The sequence below is a fragment of the Ascaphus truei genome, chromosome 1, assembly GCF_040206685.1.
Source record: "Ascaphus truei isolate aAscTru1 chromosome 1, aAscTru1.hap1, whole genome shotgun sequence".
NCBI lineage: Eukaryota > Metazoa > Chordata > Amphibia > Anura > Ascaphidae > Ascaphus > Ascaphus truei.
The window spans coordinates 375,130,248-375,154,327 of NC_134483.1; the positions used below are offsets into that span (position 1 = coordinate 375,130,248).

General features: G+C 43.7%; 1 protein-coding gene across 14 annotated transcripts in view; it reads right to left on the reverse strand.

Annotated features, from left to right (window-relative positions):
• Window positions 1–24,080, reverse strand: part of TENM3 (teneurin transmembrane protein 3) — an 816,371-nt gene that overhangs the window by 450,077 nt on the left and 342,214 nt on the right. The window lies entirely within an intron of this gene.

Here is a 24,080-nt window from a genome sequence, read left to right on the forward strand (position 1 = left end):
CAGGTCAGAGATTCCTGCAAACTATGTTTGTTTAGACCCGAATTAAATGGTTGATGTTCCGTGACGATGGAGTTGGCAAATGCTAATATAAAGCATCAAGAGTCTTGTTAAAAGGTCAACAGAAATGATCAACTAATTCATATTTTTAAAATTGAGTGAGGTTATCTATTGCTTTGAGTCGGTTGGGGACAGCAGCATTTTTGACCCCTGGAAAATAGCAGCTCCATCACCAGGAACCTGCTTATACGCTAGTTGCCCTTGTTCTGACATCCAATTGCTTTCCTGAATATCTCCAGGAGTCTTTTATAGGTAGGTAAAATAAAAGAGCAGACTGGATTGCTATTTTAATGGGCTATGCCTCAGCAGCTCTTTCTATTTGAAATTAATGCTTGTATTTTTATGCCAAATATGTTCTCTTCCCTGTAACTGTGCTCCTGTTGAAAAGAAGCAAGTCTCCCAAGCCCTGCAATGGCTGATAGCCTCATTGGAGTTGGACTGACCTGTAACACAATGGATTGCAGGCAGGAGGGGTTAACAGCTCCAGAAGAAACCCGGGCAGGTCACTCATCTGGCTCTGGTATGCACCTCTCCTGTGTGTGACCCTGACCATTCCTCTCTGGTAATCAATACGTGTAAACAGGGTGATGCACAGATAAAAGCAGCTGCTGCAGAGGTAGACAGCAAACAGGTAAAGTGGTCAGGCAACGGGGAGCAAAAAGAGAGCATATTTTATCTTGCATGTTAGCCCTGTCTATTCATTATCGAGACAGTTTTATGACTGCCATGGATATCAGAGTCTAAAAGATTCTTATGATGGATGGAGAGTCTAACTCAAGAGATTCCATAGACTAGCACTGCATATCTGGGGCCCTTAACTCAGTCATTCATGCCTATGGCACTTTATCTTTGATTGATATACAAAGTAAACAGCACTGGAAGCCAGAGATCAGATAACATTTCCCCAAGAACAATGGGGGACTTAGTAAATTGCCATCCACAATTCCCTGTGACTCGTGGTTGCTGGTAAAAAACTATAAATTAAAAAACAAATACACTAAATACTTCTTGTTTTATTATCAGGGTAGGATTCCTGTGCTTTTAACCCCTCCGCTGCCAGAGTGGCCAGAAAAACCACTGCAGAACAATGTGCTTGTTGGTCCTGCTGTAGATAAGAGGATACTGCTTTAGCTGCAGTACGTGAGAACACTATACCCTAAACTAGAATCATAGCAGCAATTTCAATATCTTTTTTTTAGATTAATCTAGTGTAGGGGTGACCAACCCAGTTCACAAGTGCCACCAACAGGTCCGGTTTTAAGGCTATCCCTGCTTCAGGACAGGTGGCTCAATCAGTGGCTGAGGCCACAACAGGTCCAGCTTAAAGGATATCCCTGCTTCAGCACAGCTGGCCCCATCAGAATCTCAGTCTTTGACTGTGCCACTGATTGAGCCACCTTTGCTGAAGCAGGGATATCCTTAAAACCGGACCTGTTGGTGGCCCTTGAGAACTACAGTTGGCCTCCCTTGATCTAGTGAAACAAAGATCTTATTACATCTGTGCAGCACTGTCTTGTTAGTCCATTATAAATGTATAAATACGTATGGTTAATCTATACTTCTCCTGGCTTAATGAAGTGTAGGGCTGCTTTTCCCCCCAACCCCTCTGGGAGATTTGCTCTGGCTACAGGTCTGTGTGGTGCTAGATACCTGTTTGGTTCAGGAGAGGCTGAGCTTCCGCGATGGTGTGGGGAAACAGGACAGGCTTTAGGCGGTTTCAGGCAGTAGTTCTTCTCATGGTGCTGTGCCTCCAGTCACAGTAGGCTCCAGAGTTCTGGAGACAGTCCCTCCTGTGACAGTCCTCTGAACATGCACCTACCCAATAGACTGTAGACTCAGGCAGGGGTATATATAATGGGATCATGTATTGGTGCAGGCACTGCAGTTCTTGTTACAGCGGATGCATGATGTTAATAGCAGGTCTTAGGATGGCCCTACGAGACACTGGTAGGCAGGTGGCCCGGCCAGGTGCCTTAACTCAGGGCTGCGCAAAGTTTTTAACTTGCGCACTCCCCTGCCGCCTTACCTTCTGCCTCGCACCCCCTCTCCTCTGGCGTCAAATGACGTCACAGTCATGTGATGTCACGTTACCATGGCAACGTGATGTCACGGGACCCCGCGGCGTCATTTGACGCTGATTACCATGGCGACGTGTCGACGAAGATCAGGTAAATGAAGCTGCAGAGGCCTCACGCGGCCCCCCCGGCACTTAATTTAAGTGCCTTGGGGGAGAGCGCGGGACCTCTGTAGCCACCGCGCTCCCCCTGGAAATTCTCCAGCCCCGCCTGGGGGGCGCGTCCCCTAGTTTGCGCATCGCAGCCTTAACGCTTCCCCAGCCCATAACGGGGCTGGAGGCATAGGTCTCTACCCCTTGAAGGGTGAACCTGGACTGACTAACTTTACATGCTTCCTCCCTAAGGCACAGGAGTGGGAGGGCACTAGGTCTGCACCATTATTGGCTATACACAGACCCAGTTCCACCTCCACACCCTGTCACTCAGAAAGGTTGCTGGAGGAGGGGAAACCCCAAGATTACAGTCTGTTATAGCCTGCATCAGGGCTTACATAACAGGGGGGCAGTAGAATAGCCAAACCTACCATGGCTACAAAAGCTATTAGAATTTGACACTACCTTTAGCACTCAAGACGGGAAAAAAAGGACATTGGTGACGTGCTAGGCGTTGTGGAGATGTCCCCTGCCCTTACCTGTCATATGCATCGTACAGCGACATTTAAATTATATCACCATTATTGGCTGCTTATTGCAAACATATTTTACTATACAAAGGAAGGCAAGTATAAAAAAATGTGTACCTCCCAAACTGTGTAGATCTTGAACTAATTATCATGTACTGTCACAGACAGGAAAACTCTCCAGCTCATATTTGTTTAAAACCATACACAGCCAGTAAAGTTGCACTCTTAAAAGTTGTATCTCCAGCCAGGGAAGGTTTTGAAACCTATCCACCTAATCATAAATCTACCCAGCCAGACGGCATGCAATTCTTTGCTTGAATATGTGTGCTATCTGAATGCATTATTCATTAGTTTAGCTGCTGGAAGCAGGGGGTGAGTACGGTAGCTATTAGAAAATGCACTGCAGGCTTCTGTGGCAGAGAAGGGGTTAAAATCGCGAATGGACATTTGGGTGATCAGGACCCTAATGGAATATAAAGTTGGAAGAAAATATGTATATTGCATATTTGCATAGAAGTCACGTTTCAATAACATTAAAGAGTGGGATTTAGTGGAGATAAACAAAAAAAATACTTTTAATAGCATAGCTGTGACTTCAATTGGTGAAATGCTATTGAAGTCTGTAGGGCCAGGGAGGCGGTAATGGGTGAGGATAAAACCCACTGGAGTCAGGTTCCCTCTAAATAAATAAATAAAGCTGAAAGCTCCTTTAAACCTTTTGCTCTGCGATGGGCCTGCACGACATTGGTCTAGAACAGCGGTGCGCAAACTGTGGGGCGCGACCCCCAGGGGGGGCGCGACACTGCCGACGGGGGGCGCGGGGTTTACAGAGGCCCCGCGCGCTTCCCGAAGGCACTTAAATTAAGTGCCGGGGGAGCTGCAGGGCCTCTGTAAACCTTTACTTACCTAAGCTCCGGCGGCTTCCTTCCTGCATCGCCATGGCAACGCGGCGTCATTCATGTGACGTCACGTTGCTATGGCAACGTGACATCATGACGCCGGAGCGCAGGTACGTGGGGCTTAGGGGGGGCGCGGGGGTGAGGGGACGCCGGCAGGGGGGCGCAGGGAAAAAAGTTTGCGCCCCCCTGGTCTAGAACACCTCTGGCAGCTGTGGGATCAACGATTACTGGGAAGCCTAAGCATGTACGAGGTCCAGCCCTCACATACCGCAAAGGGCTCTACGTTATTTATTTACAACGTGTTTTACCAGGAAATAATATGTGGAGAGTTACCTCTCGCTTTCAAGTATGTGCATAATTAGTTTAAAGCTAAAATGCCACATTTAAAAGCAGTTCCCGCACACTGCAGTTATAGCAACCTCCGAAAGAAACAATAACAAACGACAATACTAAATGCCTAATAGACAGTAGGGGCCACAGCTAGAGTCCTTGGAGGCTGTCGGTGTCCCACCATTATGTTACACCAAGCACTCAATTACAAAGCAAACGGCAATATTATATGTAAATGTGCTGTTGAACCCTCTTAGTGAAAACGACTTGAGAGACACTTTGCAATTGAATTGTTTGATGATTATTGTGTATAACAATGCCAAAACATTTCACGTCCTTAAAATATGAAGTGCTAATTCAGAAGCTGTATAAAAAGGGACTTTCTGAAATGCAGCCGAGACCAGCCACGAATCACCAACAGATTAGTGCGATGCAAATCCAGAACATTCGCATTTGGATCAACTATCTCCTTCCTGAGTTGATCTGTAAACCTAGCAGAAATGTCTGGAAACAAACTGACCCCAGTGTCACTATCAATAAACAAGATAGCAGAAGAATAAGGAACTGAGGGTGCGTGGGGGTTTTAGAACAGGCACAGCCAATGCTTACAGCTTCAGTCTCATTTACTCCACCCATTGCACTACCCATGTTTACATTTCTCACTACACTGTCGAATGGTCTGGTAGTGATCTATAAAAGTTTGTCCATTATCAAGGTGATATTTGGGGCTCATTATATATATATATATAGATGTAGCCAGGTCCCCCAGGTTCACCCTATCTCCATTTACTGGGAGAATAGGGAAGGTTGCAGCGAGTGTAGGGAGCTCTTCGGTGCACCGAAGGCTCCGCAGTGACCCGAGCGATAGGGCGCCGCCATGTTGGATATTCGCACATGCGCAGTGAGCCCGTGGAGGTGGTGATGGAGCAAAGGTCGTGCATGCGCAGCAAGGGGTTGCGAAAGCCCGCGAAACAGGAGGCCATCCGATAGGGTGCAGCGCACGGGACTACGAGTCCCAGGATCCTTAGCGACACCAGGTGACGCCAGGGAGCCAATAGGGTGGGCAGATTCGCGGGAGGAAGAGTTAGGAGGTTGCGCATGGGAGCACGCTGGCAGAGCCGAGCCGGAGGAGGAAGGAGCTCTGCTTGTAGGGAGGCAAGTAGCCCCTACACTAGGCCACATATCCCCGGCCCAGTTAGTCCCTGAGTCACAGTGAGTGAAGCTGATGTAGGGAAGGCCCTAAGATAGGAACCCGCCCTTAGCCTCAGTAGGAGAGTTGTGAGACCCAGAGACTGCCGCGGTACCATACAGAGGTTTGGGCTCAGACCTCTGCAAGTCCAGCAGCAGCCGACTGTGTGGGATCGCCCCGGAAGGTATCCCTGGAGTGTCTTCGTCGTCGGATCCTTTGCGAAGTGCGTTGGCAGGCCGAGCGCTAGAGTGCTCGGCAGGTAACATCTACAAGTGCACCAACTATAACGTCTGAACATAGTGGCTGCGCAGTCACACTCACATACCTCAATTTGGGGGGTGGGATTGTGGTGTGGGGAACTGGGCACGTTGGGTGGGGTACAAGGTGAAGGGGTCGTGTCCTGTGAGACGCTGTATTATAGTGTCTCCTATACAGAGGGACACCTGTTTATGACATGCAATGTTATGGTTGCTATTAGTAAAGTCATTGGTTGTTTTATATGCTGTGTGCGTGGTATGATATTATTGTCCTGTGAGGAACAACTTCCACTCTGCTGGGAGCCATCACAGGTGGAGGCGCTGCACTTGGTAAAAGGTTATTTGTATTTATATGTGTTGCCCCAGGCTCTCGGTGGTGGAGGCTTAGGCCCTGCGAGCCAACAGGTTGAACAGCATTGGTAGTGCACTGTATTCATTAGGAAACAGGGCTACACACACATATATATATATAGAAAGAAAGAGAGCTCTGTTTTCTTTATTCTTTTTTCTATAGAATCTGCACTGGAACTGGTTCTTCCATTTGAGAGCAGCCGTGGACCCCTGGACATTGTACATTTTTTGCTCTGATTCACCCATCAGGACTCATTCTAGGGTTTGGACTTTTGCATATGATTTTTATATTGATCTTTTATTAATGGATGTACATTCTATTTTTCATGTAATTTAGAGTGTTATTCTTAGTTTGTTTGGTATTCACACACTACACTTTTATTTTATTTTTCCTTTACCACAGCTTTTATATAGGCTTTTGTCAATTATCGATTCATATCTATTTGCATATTGCACAGAATATTTTCATTACAACACTATCACTAGTGGCGCTACTTATTTCTCTCTTTTATATATATATATATATATATATATATATATATATATATATATATATATATATGTGTGTATATATATATATATATATAACATGTAAAGTAGCGCCACACTAATATAATGTGTGAAAGTGACTAATGAATTATTATAATTGTATAAATGAGTGCCGCCGCCCCCTGGCACTGTCTAGTGAGAATTGGTTCGCAGACCACACGTGGAGACTCCGGCTTGGCGGTGACAATATATGATCACAATTGCCTATATTTTTATTACCCTTGTGAGTGATATTCTTCCACTCCCCTTCCTTCCTTTCCAATAAATGTACAGTTTTACGCTATGGGGCGTGCGCTCTTTCTTTTCTCTCTCTCTCTCTCTCTCTCTCTCTCTCTCTCTCTCTCTCTCTCTCTCTCTCTCTCTCTCTCTCTCTCTCTCTCTCTCTCTCTCTCTCTCTCTCTCTCTCTCTCTCTCTCTCTATATATATATATATATATATATATATATTTGGAATTAGAAATGTTCTCAGAACTGCTTTGTAACTTTATTTTCATCACTGCTTTTTAGAAATATGTTAATGATTATTTGTTTGGGCCTGTCTGGTACCCTGGTAAAATAATTCAGATGACATATCCACTAAACATTGCCTACTATAGCATGTTGTTTGTTCTTCACATTTGAATATGACATTACACATATTACACTTTAGAGAAAATGGGTCCACATTAGTCAGTCTAATAGTTATATCTAATATTTGTCATAACAAAGGTAATTAGGAGATATATTTTTTATCCATGTGTAATTTTTAAACCATATTGATGCTACTTTTATCCATAGGAGCGTTCAAGATTTAAAAAGCACATTAACATTTTGAAGCCTCTGTTTAATGCTATTCATATGCAGGCGTTCCTCGCTCATCCAACACAGTGCGTCCCACAAACCGCCGTCGGTTAACGGACCATCGGATTGTGGGTCAATGTTAATCGCTGGCGGTGGCCGTTGGATAAGCGGGTAAGGTGTTGGATAATGAGTCCAACAGACTGCATTATGCAGCGTCGGATAACGCATCCGACGGATAGCGGGACGGCGGATACCGAGGACTCACTGTATGTCTTTTGATGCCATGCAAACATTTTCTCTGGCATCAGTGTGCACCGGATTCAATGAAAGCAAAGGGGAAACAGCATCGAATGAAGGCAGAAAGTGCAATGTATCCTATGATACTACTTTGTCATATAACTCTATAACCCTCCAAATCAGCAAACATTAAATTGGCACTAAACATCCATTTTAAAGCAAAACAAGCATTTCAAAGAATTGATAAATAGATCCTGCTGGGTTAAAAAAAAAAAAAAAGAGTTATAATATATTGGTAAATATTTTTTAGTAGCTGAGATTTACAGAGACTTTAAAATCTGAAATGTACTAGATTATCTCAAATCCATGAAGTTCAACTTGCAAATAGTTTGTGTCCCTGTTAAGCTATTCTCTGAGTCCCATGCAGCACAAGCCTATAACAACCATTCCAGCTGAAATGCTTCTCAATGGCAGGCTGCCCGTCACAGATCACATGCCCTACTTATCAGTGGTGTTGCTTCTCATTTGTCATATCACCAGCCAAATCTACCGACTAGCGCAACTGCCCCTGCTTTATTACGTCAAAGGAAGATGAGATTGCCTTCCACTTAGAAATAATAACCCCTTCGGAACCGCAGCAGCTTGCTGTGTTTAGCAAAGTGTTCATCACTGCAAAGTACAGGTATTTTAGTGTTACATCCATGTTAGCCAATTGTTATAAAGTGTCATTTAAGAAACGTGTCATAATTGTTTAGAAACATATCCTGCGCATTCATACTTTGAATGGTACATAGGCAAATTTACAATGGTGTGAACAAATAACAGAGAAAGGCTTCAACAAGTCAGTAGCCAGGGGTGGATTGTCCTATTGAGTGATCGGTCTTGCCCCGGTGGGATGGTGCTGCAGTTCCTCAGCAGAGGTGGTTGGTGGATCCCCAGCCCCCCATGCAGCAGCCCGGCGGTTACTGCAATCCTCTGCCTCCTCCATTCAGCGCAGAAAGCTGTTATATAGGGGCCACCAAAGCCACAGGGGACAATGGACCTCAACAAACTATGTTGCTGGCAGTGCTGGGGCTACTGGTATATATTATCATCATCTTCAGCCCTTGCTGATCCACGGCTGGATGAAGGCCTCCCCAGTGATATTCCAGGTACTGCGGTTGCAAGCATCTCCTCTACGTTGCTTCAAACACATTTTCTGATTTAATTCCCCATTTTACTTGTGGTCATTGTCTTGGTCTTTTACGTCCCCTTGGAATCAGTGGCGTAGCTAGACGTGCGCGGGCCCCAGCGCAACATTGTTTTCAGGGCCCCATTATGAGTGAACATATTCTGTAGATTCCGGAGTTTCCATCGGGCTCCCCGCGCGCGTTGGTGGCCATTCAAGCCGCTCCCTCTTTTACACCTCCTCACTCTCCTCATGTATTTCTCTCCCCCTTCTCACACCCTCTCCCTCACGACCCCCTTTTCCTCTCACACTCCCCCCCTCCGCAATCACTCAGTAACCCCCCCTCCACACTCAATCCAGCTCACTCAATCTCCTCCTCCCATTAATTTCCCCCTGCCCCCCCGCCCCACACACATACAATCCCCCCCCCCCCCTACACTACAGGTCCCCCCCCACACACACACACAATACACAAGTCAGAATAACCACCTACACACACTACGATACCCCCCCACACTACAATAACCTCCCCCCACACACACTACAATAACCGCACACACACTACAATAACCTCCCCCCACACACACTACAATAACCGCACACACACTACAATAAACTCCCAAACGAAAAATAACCCCCTCACACATGCACACTGCAATAGCCCCCTGAGGATGAGGGTGGGTCTTACTGCGAGGATGAGGAGTAGGGAGGGGGGGGGGAGCAGCTGAGGAGTGGAGGGGGGTTCTGATTGTGCGTTTGAGGAGTGGAGGTCTGACCGAGCTGCTGTTGAGGCGTCTGATAATGTAAATATGCGTAAACACAGGGGAGTAACTGCACCCCCATAGCACACTAGCAAGACTCTGAGGCACACACAGCACACTGACAGGCACACAGCACACTGACAGGCACACAGCACACTGACAGACACTGAATCACAAATAGCACACTGACAGAACAAAGTGTAACTGACAAATTTACACACACACAGCATACTGACACACTGACAGACTAAAACCCACACAGCAAACTGATACACAAACACACACAGCAAGCTGACACACAAATACACGCATACCTTCCCACAGCAGCACAAAGTAACTCCTCCCCCTGATGTCATGGAGAGCAGAGGCGGGCAGAGCTCTGCAGCTCTCAGTCTCAGTTCCACCCCCATCCTCTGATGCCTGCTCTCTGCAACTCCCAACCGCGCTCACAGCTCCCGATCCAGCTTTGATGATGTGCTATGAGCACTGACTGAAGCTGTCACTGTGGCTGTTAAGGGGACCGGAGGAGGAAGGGGCCATGACTTCAGTCATCGGACCGCTACACAGCTGGGCCAAATGTCCCGGCTCTCCTCCCTGTCGGTGGCCCCTTCCGGGCCCCGCAAGGGTGCGGGCCTACGGGCTTTGCCCGGGCTATAGCTACACCCCTGCTTGGAATCCAGCGAGTATCTATCTTTGTCCAAAAATGGTAAATTCTTCTTGTGATATATCGGCTCACTGCAATTTTAATTTCTTCACCCTTTTGATGATGTCACAGACTTTTGTTTGGTTTCAAACCCATTCATTCTTTTTCCTGTCTCTTCGGGTAATATTCAGTATACATCTCTCTATATTTCTTTGAGTTGTCTGAAGCTTGTGAATTATGTTTTCATTTAGGGTACAAGTTTCACATCCATACGTGAACACATGCAAAATACATTGGCAAAAACTTTCCTCTGAAGGTATTGTGGAAGGTTTCCTTGAAAAATTGTCTTGCTTCCATCCCATCTTCGTTCTGCTATTGATTTAATTCAAAAGGATCCCATCCTTTGTTACTTGCATGCTAAGGTAGTCTTGACTTCTTATAGTTCTATTTCTTTTATTTGGACACTTTGGTTTTGCTGAGATTAATATGGAGGCCCATTTTCTTACTTGCTTGATGTCTTCTGGACTTGTGGCAAAAATAATGTCATCAGCAAATCGTAGTTGACTCAAGTATTCACCATTGATTTTGATTCCTTTTTCATCCCAATGCAATGTCTTGAACAACTCTTCCAGTGTTGCTGTGAAAAGCTTGGTAACACAGTGTCTCCCTGTCACACTCCCTTGATGACCCTGATCTTGCTTGTATGCAATCCAATGGTTGATAGTGCATTCTCGTAAATGGTCTTTATAATTTCAATGTACGCTTCAACAATCCTTTGTATTCTTAATGCAAACATTCTTTAGAACCTTTGAGGTGTCAACAGAATCAAATTATTTTTTTGTAATTTACAAATCCTAAACTGAGTTCTGGATCATATTCATTACTTCAGGAAAGCACTTCTTTTCCAACTTGGATGTGGTCCATTGTGTTGTATCCACTGCAAAATCCTGCTTGTTCTCTAGGCTGGGCAAAGTCAAGGGTCTGTTGCAGCCGATTAGGAAGTATATATGTAGAAATGTTGCAGGTGATTTGAAGTAGACTGATTGGTCTGTAGTTCTCGTGGTCTCCTTGATCTTCTTTCTTGTGCATGAGGAGAACTGTAATGTGTTATGCAAGGATTTTCTCTACTTCTTCCCAGCTTCTTTCAAGATTTCAGTTGTAATTATATCTTCCCATTCTTCATGGATTTTATTGATTTTGCTACTTCTTTATGTAAGCCCTCATTATTTTCCTGGATATCTTAGTGTGGTGACACCAGGACCAGGTGTGTTAGGTAAGGAGCCATCAGCACTAGGCCTGGCTCTGGTCAGACACCTACAGAGAGTCACGTGCTTTGAACAACAAGGCATATACTGGCATATCACAGAGAAATATATATATAAACAAAACAAATCAGTATCAGGGGTCCTCTCCATAGAAGATACTACATACCTTGATATACACTTATGTATGGCTGCGCTATTGTCCCCACAATGTCATTACTCAGTTCCGGTGACAGCACAGCATTGGAGCTCGTTGACTTTTAAAGGTGCAGGCCTGTGTCTTTGGACAGGGAAAGGTATTGTCACGTGTTGCCGGGCGATACCATGAACACTTGTCATTGTGAACTACTCACGGAACCAGACGCTCTGCTTGGCGTAATAGTGCTGCTGCACACTCTGTGGGGAGCTCCTTGCTTTGCTTGGTGCTGGGGGTAGAACGGCTCTGCCATCACGCTGCTCTGTCTCACCTTGGCACCTCTTGGCCAGGGACTCCTAACAGCTCTCTCTCATCCGTAACTCTGACCCCTGAACTCACATCCTGCCCACTATCTATCTTTTGGCTCCTCCCATGTATCATTCTTCCTGATACACAATCACATGAATCCCTTCCTGAGTACAGTCATTGGCCGGAGATTCTGTCGATCATTATATTAGGTATCCCTGAATAGGGGGGATATATAATGTGTGTATGAAATATAAATAAGAATTGGCCTTTGTAGCAACAATTTATCTTCATGGATTCCCATTAACGTCAAATAACTCACAAGTTCAAATATGTACAAGGGAATGGTGGGGAATAGTGCACATGTAATTGCTTGTACAACGGTTCTCCTCCATATATTCCATTTATGCAATATTACTTTTTTTTTTTTTTATTTCAGAGTTTTATGTGGTCAGCCTGTCAGTTCAGACCAAAGAGTTTAATTGTCTTTCCCCTGCCTGCTCTGACTAGTTCAAGCATGAAATGTTCAGCTAATTTAGGCAGCTGAGGAATTTATGATACTCTTACTAAATGCATATATTCTAATAACATACATGCCGTATGTATAAATTAATTTATATAATACTGTATTATCCAGTTTTTTACTAATATATATATATATATAATTGTGTAATACGAGCTTGAGACAAAAGGTGGCACTGAGTGCTCATTTGCATGTCATTTCCCAGAATCCCTTGCTGCAGTGGAAGTGCTGTATGCTGGGTGACAATGGGGAAAGACAGGGTTGCAGACCTGTCTAAGACATGCAGATGAACATACAGTAATATTTACAGTTGCTATATATATATATATATATTCATATATACATACATACACAGCTCAACCCAGTTATAGCGCCATACGATACAACGCAGATCCGCTTATAACGCGATTTGAGCAGGGATCCCAATACTAAGCAGCAGATCTCCTAACCATGCCGTTTTCTATACTCCCTGCTTGTCATGTGCCAGGTGGCAGGGAGCTTGCTGCCTGCGCCCCTCCCCCCCCCGGCTCCGGCATCAAATGACGTAGCGGGGTCATGTCATCACATCACATCAGCAACGCGACATCACGTGACCCGCAGCATCATTTGACACTGGTTACCAGGGAGGGGAGAGAGCTGCCAGCTGATGCAGATGCCGGGTAAGTCCTGCGTGGGGGCGCCGCTGGGTCTGGGACAGCTGGGAGAGTTGTCCCAGCTCTTCCCCTCTGGCGGCCGCGGCAATGTTCGCAGTAATTTTATTTTTTACACGATCCACATGTAACGCAATCCTATTCTTTGGACCCCAAGCACCGTAAATACTGAGTTAAGTTATGGTGAGTTAAAAAAGTGACAAAAACCCTCCACAGCAAAGCAAATATGCAAATGTAAATACAACTGTATTATTATGAGCATACAGTTGTATTTACATTTGCATAAATATAAATATATATATATAATGCATGTAATCACCAGCAAGGTGATAAAAAAGACAGCACTCACCAGGTAAAGTCCAAATAAACTGTATTCAGAGTGTTCACACAAATTCCAACGTTTCGATCCTCTTCAAGGGATCTTTCTCAAGGGGGTGTGAGAAAGATCCCTTGAAGAGGATCGAAACGTTGGAATTTGTGTGAACACTCTGAATACAGTTTATTTGGACTTTACCTGGTGAGTGCTGTCTTTTTTATCACCTTGCTGGTGATTACATGCATTATTCAGCTTTATGGGCCAAGCACCACTCTTATACCTATATTCCTAGGAGTGCCAGTGACCTCTTTTGGATATATATATATATAGAACACAGCGAACAGCAGGCACTCCACTAGAAAATAATGTAGGTGCTAATCCCATAAGGTAATAATACGAAATACGATACCGTTGTTTAGACGAAATCACACGGGCAGCACTCAATTGTTAGGTCAAAAAAGAATATATTGTGAAACAAAGACACAGAACCAACGTTTTGGTCTGCCAGAGGGACCTTTGTCAAGGTGGTACAAGTACCGTTGGTTCTGTGTCTTTGTTTCACAATATATTCTTTTTTGACCTAACAATTGAGTGCTGCCCGTGTGATTTCGTCTAAACAACGGTATCGTATTTCGTATATATATATATATATATATATATATATATATATATATATATATATATATATTTCTTAATTCACATTGCTACACTGCAAATATATAAGATATATTCAGTAATGTATGTATTAAGCACAACATACGAGAGTGGTAAAGGTTAGATAGAGTTGTTACTTACTATGACGCTAACGTGTAAGTACTAACGGTGTTTAATTTAGCTCTCACCAGTGTCTCCTTCACATCTGTGCACTGCCTGTCCACCATTACAGCCTTCCATCTAATATAATCTTCTGACTCCGGGAAGATTTTCTACTAATATTTCATGTTGCACTTCATGCTTTTATCTTGGCTGCCGTCAAAGGAAAATACGTCAAAAGCCGTTAGAGATGCTCTGACCTTATTTCTTTGCTTCTAACATACAAAAAGCATTGGGTAAACAAGTGAAAAGAATAAAAAGCGGTGTTACATGTAAAAATAAAATAAAAGTATATTTGTAACCGTTTCTCAGGCATAGTGGCCTGCTAAGATTCACAGAGCAACTTTAATTCTTCTTATTGCTAAAGGCCGCGGGCCTAATTAATAAGTATGGTTCAAATTATTTAATTCAGTTCCAGTATTCAATGTACTCATTGCTATTTATATTGAACATTATTTGCAGGCCCCCTCCAAATCACTTCACCTTCGACAACAGTGCAACAATTTTGGTCCCTGTAGATATGATCACTTAACTATACCTCGCGATCAATAATCTTACTGAACTTCGGTTCGCAATTTTCCCCCCAATTTTTTTCGTATGTTCGAATAATCACAAAAAGTTTGATTGAACTTTTAAAAAACAAATTCCTGTCAAAATTGTCCATTTTCTCTTTGAAAAAATTATTTAGACTTTTATTAGCAGCAGAATTTAACTTTTCTAAATTTTTGCTATTTTTACTAAATTAAAAAAAAAAAAAAGATATAAATGGCATTTATTTATTTTTTTGCTTCGGCAATCTTGTGAAAGTTTAAAAATGCCAGAAATTGCTGTTTTGGTGTCAAGTTCAACCTTTGGTGAAAAATCTGCCCATCTCTATACCCAAATGAAAGCATGAGAGAGGCTGAAGGGAGGGGGGATGAGAGAGAATGAAGAGAGGGGTAAGAGAGGATGAGGGGGCTGAGAGGACGAGATGAGTGGAAGCGTGAGAGGACTTCTAGCGCCAGCCGGCTGGGACGTCTGCGGCACCGGGCCCTTGTCGGCGGCCCTGAGTATAGTCGGTGGAATTTGTTATGTTTTTTGGATTTAGACTTTTTGGCCTACAAATGGAAACCTATGAAGCTTAACAAATATTTCGTATCCACGGCTAAAAGTAAAATATTACATGCTCAAGTGTTTTAACTTTATAGCAAATCTGAAATATGTTGCTAAATATTGCTGAGGCTTTAAACTTCTACCCTTTTGTGGTTACAGTAACAGACTTTGGCTCCCTATCTTAAAATGTTTAAAACAGGCCCCACAACTTTCAGCCAAAACTATATCCTGCCAATAATTTCCTTGTGAAGTAAATCGATATCATCCCCAAAATGAAAAAAAAAAAAAACACTTGTAGGTTTCCAACAAAATACTGAGCCAATGTGCTTCTTTCATGTAAATTAGAGAAATATGGCTCCCTATGAGTTCATCAAACATTTTTTTTTTCACTCCTGAAAAAGGGTACTCAGCTTTTGGCACACAGACGGGTGAGCCAACTAGAGAAGCTGAGTCTTATCTGAAATGTAAAAAACAGAAGGGTTTATTACTAGACTGTCCCAGCCATAAACTTAATGGCCTTTACTGCTTAGTGAATTACTCCTGAGGTCATCCTGTGCTTTGACACAAAGCAAGAGGTGTCTGTTTAACCCATTCAATGCATTCCATGTGTCTTCAGAACTGAAGGAGTGAATTAAAAGGAGCACAGTTTTCTTCTCCGTGAGAATGGAAAATAAAGCCCAGTATAAGACCTGTCTGCAACCATCACCAGGCATGTGCAGAAAATGAGTAGTACCACAAGTAACACATCTAAAACACCCCATTATACCTTCACTAAGCTGAATTTCTCAGTGTCACAAATGACTTGAGAGTAAAAGCAACAGATGTGATTGGCAAGTCCCAAATTAGACACCCAGAGGCAGCCTGACATTTGATGGTGTTTAATATTTATTTCTGACACATCATTTTCAGGGGAATAATTTCCCTGGCGAAAGTTTACAAGATTTTTTTTCGGCAAGGCGATATTATAGGACCTATTTACAATCAGTTAAAAAATGACTCTACCTTTTGAAGCAGGTTCACCTAATTCTAAAGAAGTAATTATACTATTACATTACTCCTTCTCATTAGTGCTTGTGGTGGTATGAGTTCCACAAGAGGCCGGTATATAGAAATCCTACCTTACATTGCAGGTTTACTCCAAGAAATATTAAACTGTCCATTTCACTTGCAGGAATTTAAGGAATATCACCCATGGACACCACCTCTCTGCTTCACCATGATACACTTTAGGTGCCTATGTATTAAATCTTACAAAAAAATAATAATCAAATAAGGCGTGGGAAGGCAATGCATAGATATTGTGAGATTAGATGTACTTCATCATTAATTCCCCAAATACCCGGCCATCAACAGCCAGACACCATCAGTATTGCTAAAACTCAATTTTACACCTGTAGAATGGTCAGTGCTGCATGTATCTATTAATGCAGACATGTCAACTCCCATACATTTTCTGTTAGTGATTTGGAGTCAATTGCACTGATTTTGCTGCAGTCTCATATATGTCACTGATAAACGTCATCACTGCTGATGCTACATATTATAAAAAAAATTAAAAAAGGGGTGTGTGCCGAGCACGCGCATTTTAAGTTAAACTTCTTTGTCGTTTGTCACTGTTTTGTCACAGAAATTGTATTTGTGATGGTGATGTTTTTAATGAAAAATCAAAACACAACTTCAGTGAAAAAATGCAAAGAAGTTTGACTTAAGCTGTGATTATAGTGCCGGCTGCAGGGTGCGTGCGCGACCGCGTGACGTCACTCACGCGCGAAACCTGCACTGTACGCAGGAGACATCGGGGAGGCGACAGGGAGGGGTGGCGGAGGCATGGCCGTGATGTCACGAGAGGGGTTCGCCCTCATTGGCTGAGCCGTTCACGTGACGCGGCCGTTGCACTCAAAAAACAAAATCTTTTGTCGTATCAAAATTTGTCTCTTCCACCATGCTTCTGCGTGGTCGTAATCACTATGTGCCCCTCCATTGGCCTACATGTATTTGTTCCGGCGGTGTGCGTGTTGCACGCGCCGTCAGTGGCACCATAATCACAGCATCTTTTAGCTATTTGCACTTCTATATTTATAGTAACTGTGAATTCCTCGTGTGTGTGTCTGAGTGAGTGTGTCTCTGTGTGTGGTGTCTCCAAGTGTGGTGGGGTTGCCGCTGCTCCTGCGCCAGTGGCTGCTGCACATGCACGTCTAGCCGGTGCCTGCTGCGCATGTGCTGACGACGGCGGGGGTCTCTGCGCATGCGCGGGATACGATGGGAGATTTTGGTCATTCGCTTGCTTGTGGAGATGCGGAGGGAGTCTCTGCGCATGCGCTTCAATGCAGCAACGGCCGCATCTGCGCATGTCTGAGCCGAATGTGCCCATGGAGCCGCCGGTCTGTGTGTATGCGCTGGCAGTGATGGACGCCCCAGCACTTGTGCTGGTTGCCGCGGACGACTCTGGGCATGCAGTAACTGTTAGTGAGGTAAGTGTTGGTGAGGGCCACTACTGCGCATGTGCGGCCCGACGGCCTCATCTGCCAGCCCTGACATCACTCCCATAACATACTTCCGTCTCCTTGAAAGGAGATTTGGTGCCTGCAAAGAAGTTTCACATTAAAAGTCAGGCTGTGAGAATACTCTACCTGAAAACTCACAAGCAGTCAGATTCACAAACCTTTGCGAGCTGTTTTGCTTTGAAGTAAATCACTGCCATTTACAGTAGGTAAACAGCAGTAGCCCAAGAAAAAATGCTTGCACAGGTTAGGGATTCTGACAGAGTCGCTGTTGCCATTAGAAGTGTCTCAGGAAGGGAGCATCCTGACTGGCTGTAGTTTTGCATATGCTGAACCTGCCAGAATGAATGAGGAGCCCATCTTGTATGTGACCTTTAATACTCACATTTTATGCCTAAATTCCTTATTATTTTTAAACTGAATCCTGATTTATGACAAGTTAAGTGGGTTAGTGGGACCTACCCGTATGGAATAATAAACTCATCACATTTTCTCTACCCAATTCAGTTCCAGGACTTGTGTATGTGTGTGTGGCTATCTGTGTTGGAACACAGCACCTTGTGAGAAATAACAGCTGTATAAATAAATGAGGGGTACTGGGAATACAGGAGGCCTGTAGAAAACAGCAAAAATGCAGAGGATCATCGCTGCTTAGGGAATAAGGCACACAAATAAAACAAGAAGTAACTAGATGAAAGAATCATTAGTGAAAGTGTGGCTGGAAGAGAGGAGGATCAACATTATGATAAAACTAGTTAAGGGAATCTTAATCTGATGTACTTTGTCCACATATTTGTTAGAACACAAGTAGTCATGAATAGTGTCAGGGTGTAACCATTGGCCAACTAGGCGGACGATTTTGGGGGGTGGCACATTTTCGCCTAGTTTGCCTAGTGCAGTGTAATCGGGGCAGCAGGATTTCCCCGAGCAGGGAGAGAGCAGTCAGTTGCTAGGGGGCTGGACAGTTTCCTCCATTCAAATTAGCTGCTGCTTGGTAATGCAGCCAATCAGAAGGAGGTGTCAGTAGCCTGAGGGTGGGGCCAAGCAGAAGAGGCAACAGCATGGGCAGGAGAGAGGTGAGGCTGTGTCTGTTCTGTTGTGTGTGTCTGTCTGTGTCTGTCTGGGTGTCTTTGTTCTATCCTGTGTGTATTTGTGTGTGTGTGTGTGTGTGTGTGTGTGTGTGTGTGTGTGTGTGTGTGTGTGTGTGTGTGTGTGTGTGTGTGTGTGTGTGTGTGTGTGTGTGTGTGTGTGTGTGTGTGTGTTTTATAGACAGAGAGGTTACAGTATGTTTTGAAAACACTCATACTTTTTTTTTATTCCTGACTCCATTCCTTCACTGCACAAGGAGTGGCTCCTTACAGTTTTTTTCTGTATCTAACAGATTGTGAGTCCACCTGAGCAGCTGCCATGTTTGTATCTTCAACACTAACTGTACTATAAATACATTGTTCTAATATTGCACTGTAATGCAAAACATTCAAGCAAGCAATGATCATAATATAGATGAAGCGTGGCATGGTGATTACACGTTGGCCCAAAAAGTGTAAGGTCCAATTTCTAGATGACCTCTAGTTCCATGTGACTTTGGTCAAATAATTTTATTTGCCTATGTCTTAGCTATCAACATTGCATTACAACATGTTCTGAGCGGGGACGAATTGTGCTTTGCCATACCACAAGTAAGGCTGTGGCCACAGTGCGCTCGCGCGCGACAGTCCTGCAAATAGATTTGTGCGGCTGTCGCTGAGCGATTTCTGTCCTCCGTTGCCGAGCGCGACAGAGACGTGGCCATGACGTCACCAGGCTGAACAAATGAAGTTCGCTCTCATTGGTTCAACGGCTCACGTGACGCAGCGCCGCGCCAAAAATCGATTTTTTTTTTGTCTCCTCCAATTCTTGCCACTCCGTCGCGCGCGTTGCATAGCATGCAGCATGGCTGGACTGGTGCACTTACATGAACTTGTTCGTGCAGCGGACGCGCCGTCGCTTGCACTATGTCCGCAGCCTAATACAGTTATACTATGATCTGCCCAACCAATCCAGAATTTTTAACAAACATATAAACACTGGTAAATAAAACTTGTGATCCATCTTTCCGACATGTTTGCAGTCACTCTGAATATATGTTCTTTATTTTTAAGCTTTGTAACATTATATTTACTATTATAGCCTGGCCTTCGGCAGCTATTGCTAATTCTGGGCCTTTCCTCTGTCAGTCCTGTTAGAACAGGCAGTGGAAAGGTTAATTCCTTCAGTTGGCCTGTTTGTGAGTTTCAGCTCTGAGTATGTAGCAATATTCAGAGGCGGCCTAAGCAACCTTTGAGCATGTTAATCCAAAGGGTGGATATGGGTTGGAACACCCCTTGATGTGTGTGAGCCAATCGGTATCCAGCTTTGAGTTGTAATGAATCAAAGTTAGAGACACTCCCTGAGGATATTCAAATTGAGACATGTCTCCAAAAATATAGTATGTCAGTTAGTTAGTAGGAGTAGGAGAGAAGAGATTGAAGAGAGGGGACAGAGAATCGTTCTCCCCCTCTTGCCCCACCTGGGTAAGGGGGGGGGGGGGAGTTAAGCTGCCATGAGCAGAAATGCAGAGAGCAAGATCAGGCCTATGATGTTCTGCTGTATATGCTGCTCTGAATAAAGAACCACAGAAAGAAGCTGCTGTGTGTGTATCACTGTTCCTGGTGTGAGGAGAATGGAGTGTCAGTGGGGGTCTCTCCTCTGGAGACCCCAGGGGATCCCTACTGGCTGGAGGCACTGCACCACCCAGAGAGAGCAAGGTAACCTGTCCCACACCTCCTGTCCCTGTCCTGGGGTCTCCCCACAACAGCGCGGAGCCCTCAGCCCTCCTGTTTACCAGCAGGTCACAGCACCCAGACCACTCAGAGTGACCAGAAGGAGTGTACCCCCTAATCTCATGTCGGGTGGGGTACCATAGAAGGGTTACACTATTATTTGATTTTACAGCACACAATGTTTTAGGGGGAAATAAAGTTTTACTATTAACTTTTATGGTAGTGCCACAGCTGAGTGCATCATGATTGACTGAGGATAATCTAGAGCTGTCAATGGTCCCCAATTTGTGAGTGTGTGAATTGGCCTCACACGTGTGAGATTTGTGCGAAACCCCTGCACACCTCTGGAGCAGGGGAGTCAGTGTCAGACTGGGGTGGAGTTATATAGAGAGCGGGCAGGGTCATGGTGAGATGAGGCGAGGTTACAACTCAAATGGGTGGGGTTATGACATAATGCCCGGGGTTTAGGACTCTGTTCTAGGGTCTCCGGGCTGTGGCGGAAAATCTGAGGAAGTATTCAATGCAGCCTTGTTATTTGGGAAATTTAAATATGGCTGAAATATATATTATATATAATGTTATTTGAATGTATATTGTGACATAAACCCCCTTTCTACAATGCCATGCAAAAAGCCAATACAAAGGATCACTAATTACCACATCGTTGTGTACAGATCTCAGTATTCAATAATAGGTCCAATAACATGATATTAGTGGCAGCCAGAGAAGGATCCTATTTGGGTTCAGCAATTGGATTATACATAAGGGATGCAATGCTAGGGAGCCTGATCTGTGACCAAAAATTGAGTAGGCCCTTTTTTTGGAGGTCGGTTAAGATGCAGTAGAATAGCACTGTGCAATTGGTTATATATTTTTATTACTGGTTGGCTAACATTACTTGGGAAAACTGCTTATGATTGGTTGATTGAAGTGACTTGACTTGTGATTCAGTCTGAATTTACAGCTTGTTGTGAACTTTCACTGGAGAAAGATCTCCGAGGTTTTTTAGGTCAATGTGTTTCCATCACATTTATTATAATATTTGTTTTATTTTGTTTATTGCTATATTGTAAACTCTTGCTAAGTTTTCTGTTATTTTTTATTATATAGAAGCTGGTTTGGTTTCTCTGCCTAACAGAAGAGCGGCGCTGTTATCTAACAATCCAGTTCTGGCACCAGATGACGCTTCCAGTATGAGAGAAATTACAATGATACACTTAGTCCGTGGATAAATGTGATTTATCCATAGAGTATGATATATAAACACTTATCTGAGCAATTGTATGCACACTTCTATATGTAAATACAACTGATAGTGTACCGCTTACCATATAGTAATTCAAAGATATTAGCCGGTGCAAAGGGATGGTACTGGCTTAGCGAGTATACAGGAAGACAAGAACAGTCTCCCACAGATCCCTTTTAACACTGCACAGACAGACTAATAAAGTGTTAATGGGGGTATAATGCTCCCTGATATGTGTACAAACAAGCTGTAGGGGAAATCAAATGTAATCGCACCAAGTTCTATGGATGAACAATTACCAATAAAAGCCTAATTAGGCAAAACAAAAAAGAGTTTATTCTAATTCATGTAACATAACGACGCATAATGAATACGCATAAAAAAACATTAAAACACAAGGTGTGGGTGATAACAGGAGACTAAATGCTATATTAGTATCATATATAGTTCATAAAGTGAACCCACCTGGTAAGTTCAGAATCGGAGAGGGGAGTGGAGTGGGAGTAGATATAAATATACACAGGTATAGGATGAATGCTAATATTCTATTGCAATTGATAACCTGTCTGATAACCTACTCCCTAAGTGAATAAAGGGTGTAACCGTATATCATGTGTTGAACCGCAATGTATATACAGCGCAATAACGGACAGTGTGTTCGTAGTCAGAGTGTCATCACCAACATGGTAGTATAATCTCTCTCACCAATATTATTCACAGTGCGCCACAGTGTATTATGAGCAGTATCAAAACACTTGAATTGTAGTCGCCGGTGCAGTAGCACAATATCCACTACCAACTCAGTGCACTCCCTCAATCTCCCCTTCTCCCCGTTACTGGAGCAATCTCACCCGTGACCTCCGACATCAACGCGATGACGTCATCCCGACGTACGTTTCGCACTCGGGGGCTGGCGCTTTCTCAAGGTAGGAGGTGTCTTGCTGATCAGCGTTGTAGCTCTAAATACCCTTAGAGCAGGGCGGTGCTAAGGATCTCCCCAATCACGCACTGGATCGGCGGATAACAGCTGGGGAAATTAGAGTATGTACTCAAGGGGTAGAAGGAATGTAAATGACAGGACCCTTGCTAGATAGAGATTGGCTGAGTACTGTGTATACACAAGTAAAGAGTACACAACATATTGTATGTGGATAATGAATGAATGAACTAATCGAGGGACTAAATGAGCATTTGCAAGGATGGATAGACACAGCTGGACCAGAGTGTTGCAGACAAGAATCACACAAAACATGTTAGATATGTTGTTAGGACTGTACTAACCTACATTGTCCGCCCCTTAGGTCAAAATGATGATTGAATGATAATTGTGTCCTTAGAAATAAGGTACTGTATTACAGAAAGGAGGTATAGATGTAACCCTCATTGAGACCGGCAGGACTGAGTGTATCTAGTGTGTAAATCCATTTACACTTAGTCTGCAATAATAGCCTGTCCCAATCACCTTTTCGTTGGCCCCACGGAATATGTTGAATGCCAATAAAGACTAATTGATCACTGTTGCCATTGTGTTCATTGACTACATGACGCGCCACTGGTGTATCTGTGGCATTCCTTATGGAACCTAGGTGTTCCAGAATTCTCTTTTTGAACTGTCTGAAGGTTTTTCCAACATATAGTTTGCCACAACCACAGACTATCAGGTATATCACTCCTTCTGTGACACAATTAATAAAATCATTGATCTTAAATGTCCGTTGTTTCTTTGAGTCCATGAATTCGAACCTCTTGGGTACATACCTGCATGCCTTACAGCGGCCGCATGCATAAGAGCCCATAGGTTTCTTGTCAAGCCATGTTTTGTGTAATTTTGTCTGATAGTGACTCTTGACCAGAATATCCTTTAAGTTACGGCTTCTCCTGCTGGTAAGCCTAGGTATGTTAGATATGGCCCCATGCAGGTCCTTGTCATCAAGTAGTATATGCCAATGTTTATTGAATATCCGAAAGATGGACCCCCACTGGTCACTGAATGTGCCAATGAACCGAACTGGTTTGTAATCACTGGTGGTGTTGATATGGGATGTATCCGCCAAAAGCTGTGTCCTACTTGTATCAAATGCTCGATTGTATGTCCACGTTCTATGAATCTTTGAGTCATATCTTTTGATTTCTCCTTGAATTCACTCTGGGTTGAACAGTTTCACCTAACGCGGAGGTATTGGCCTGTAGGGATAGCCTTAATTATATGTTTTGGATGTTGGCTCTCAGCTCTAAGTAGGCTATTCGTTGCAGTGCTTTTCCTAAAGATAGTAGTCTCTAGTTTACCTGTGATATCTTTGGTTATGGAGAGGTCAAGAAATTCTATTTTAGATTTGCTTGTAACAAAGGTAAGTCTCAAGTTGTGTGAGTTTGAATTTAACATATCCACATATTCTGTAAGGGATGCAAGTGTTCCTGTCCATAATACCATAATATCGTTGATGAACCTTACCCATAACTCAATGAACCTAGGCATCGCTGAAGACCACTGTTTCCTCCCACCAGCCTAGATATAA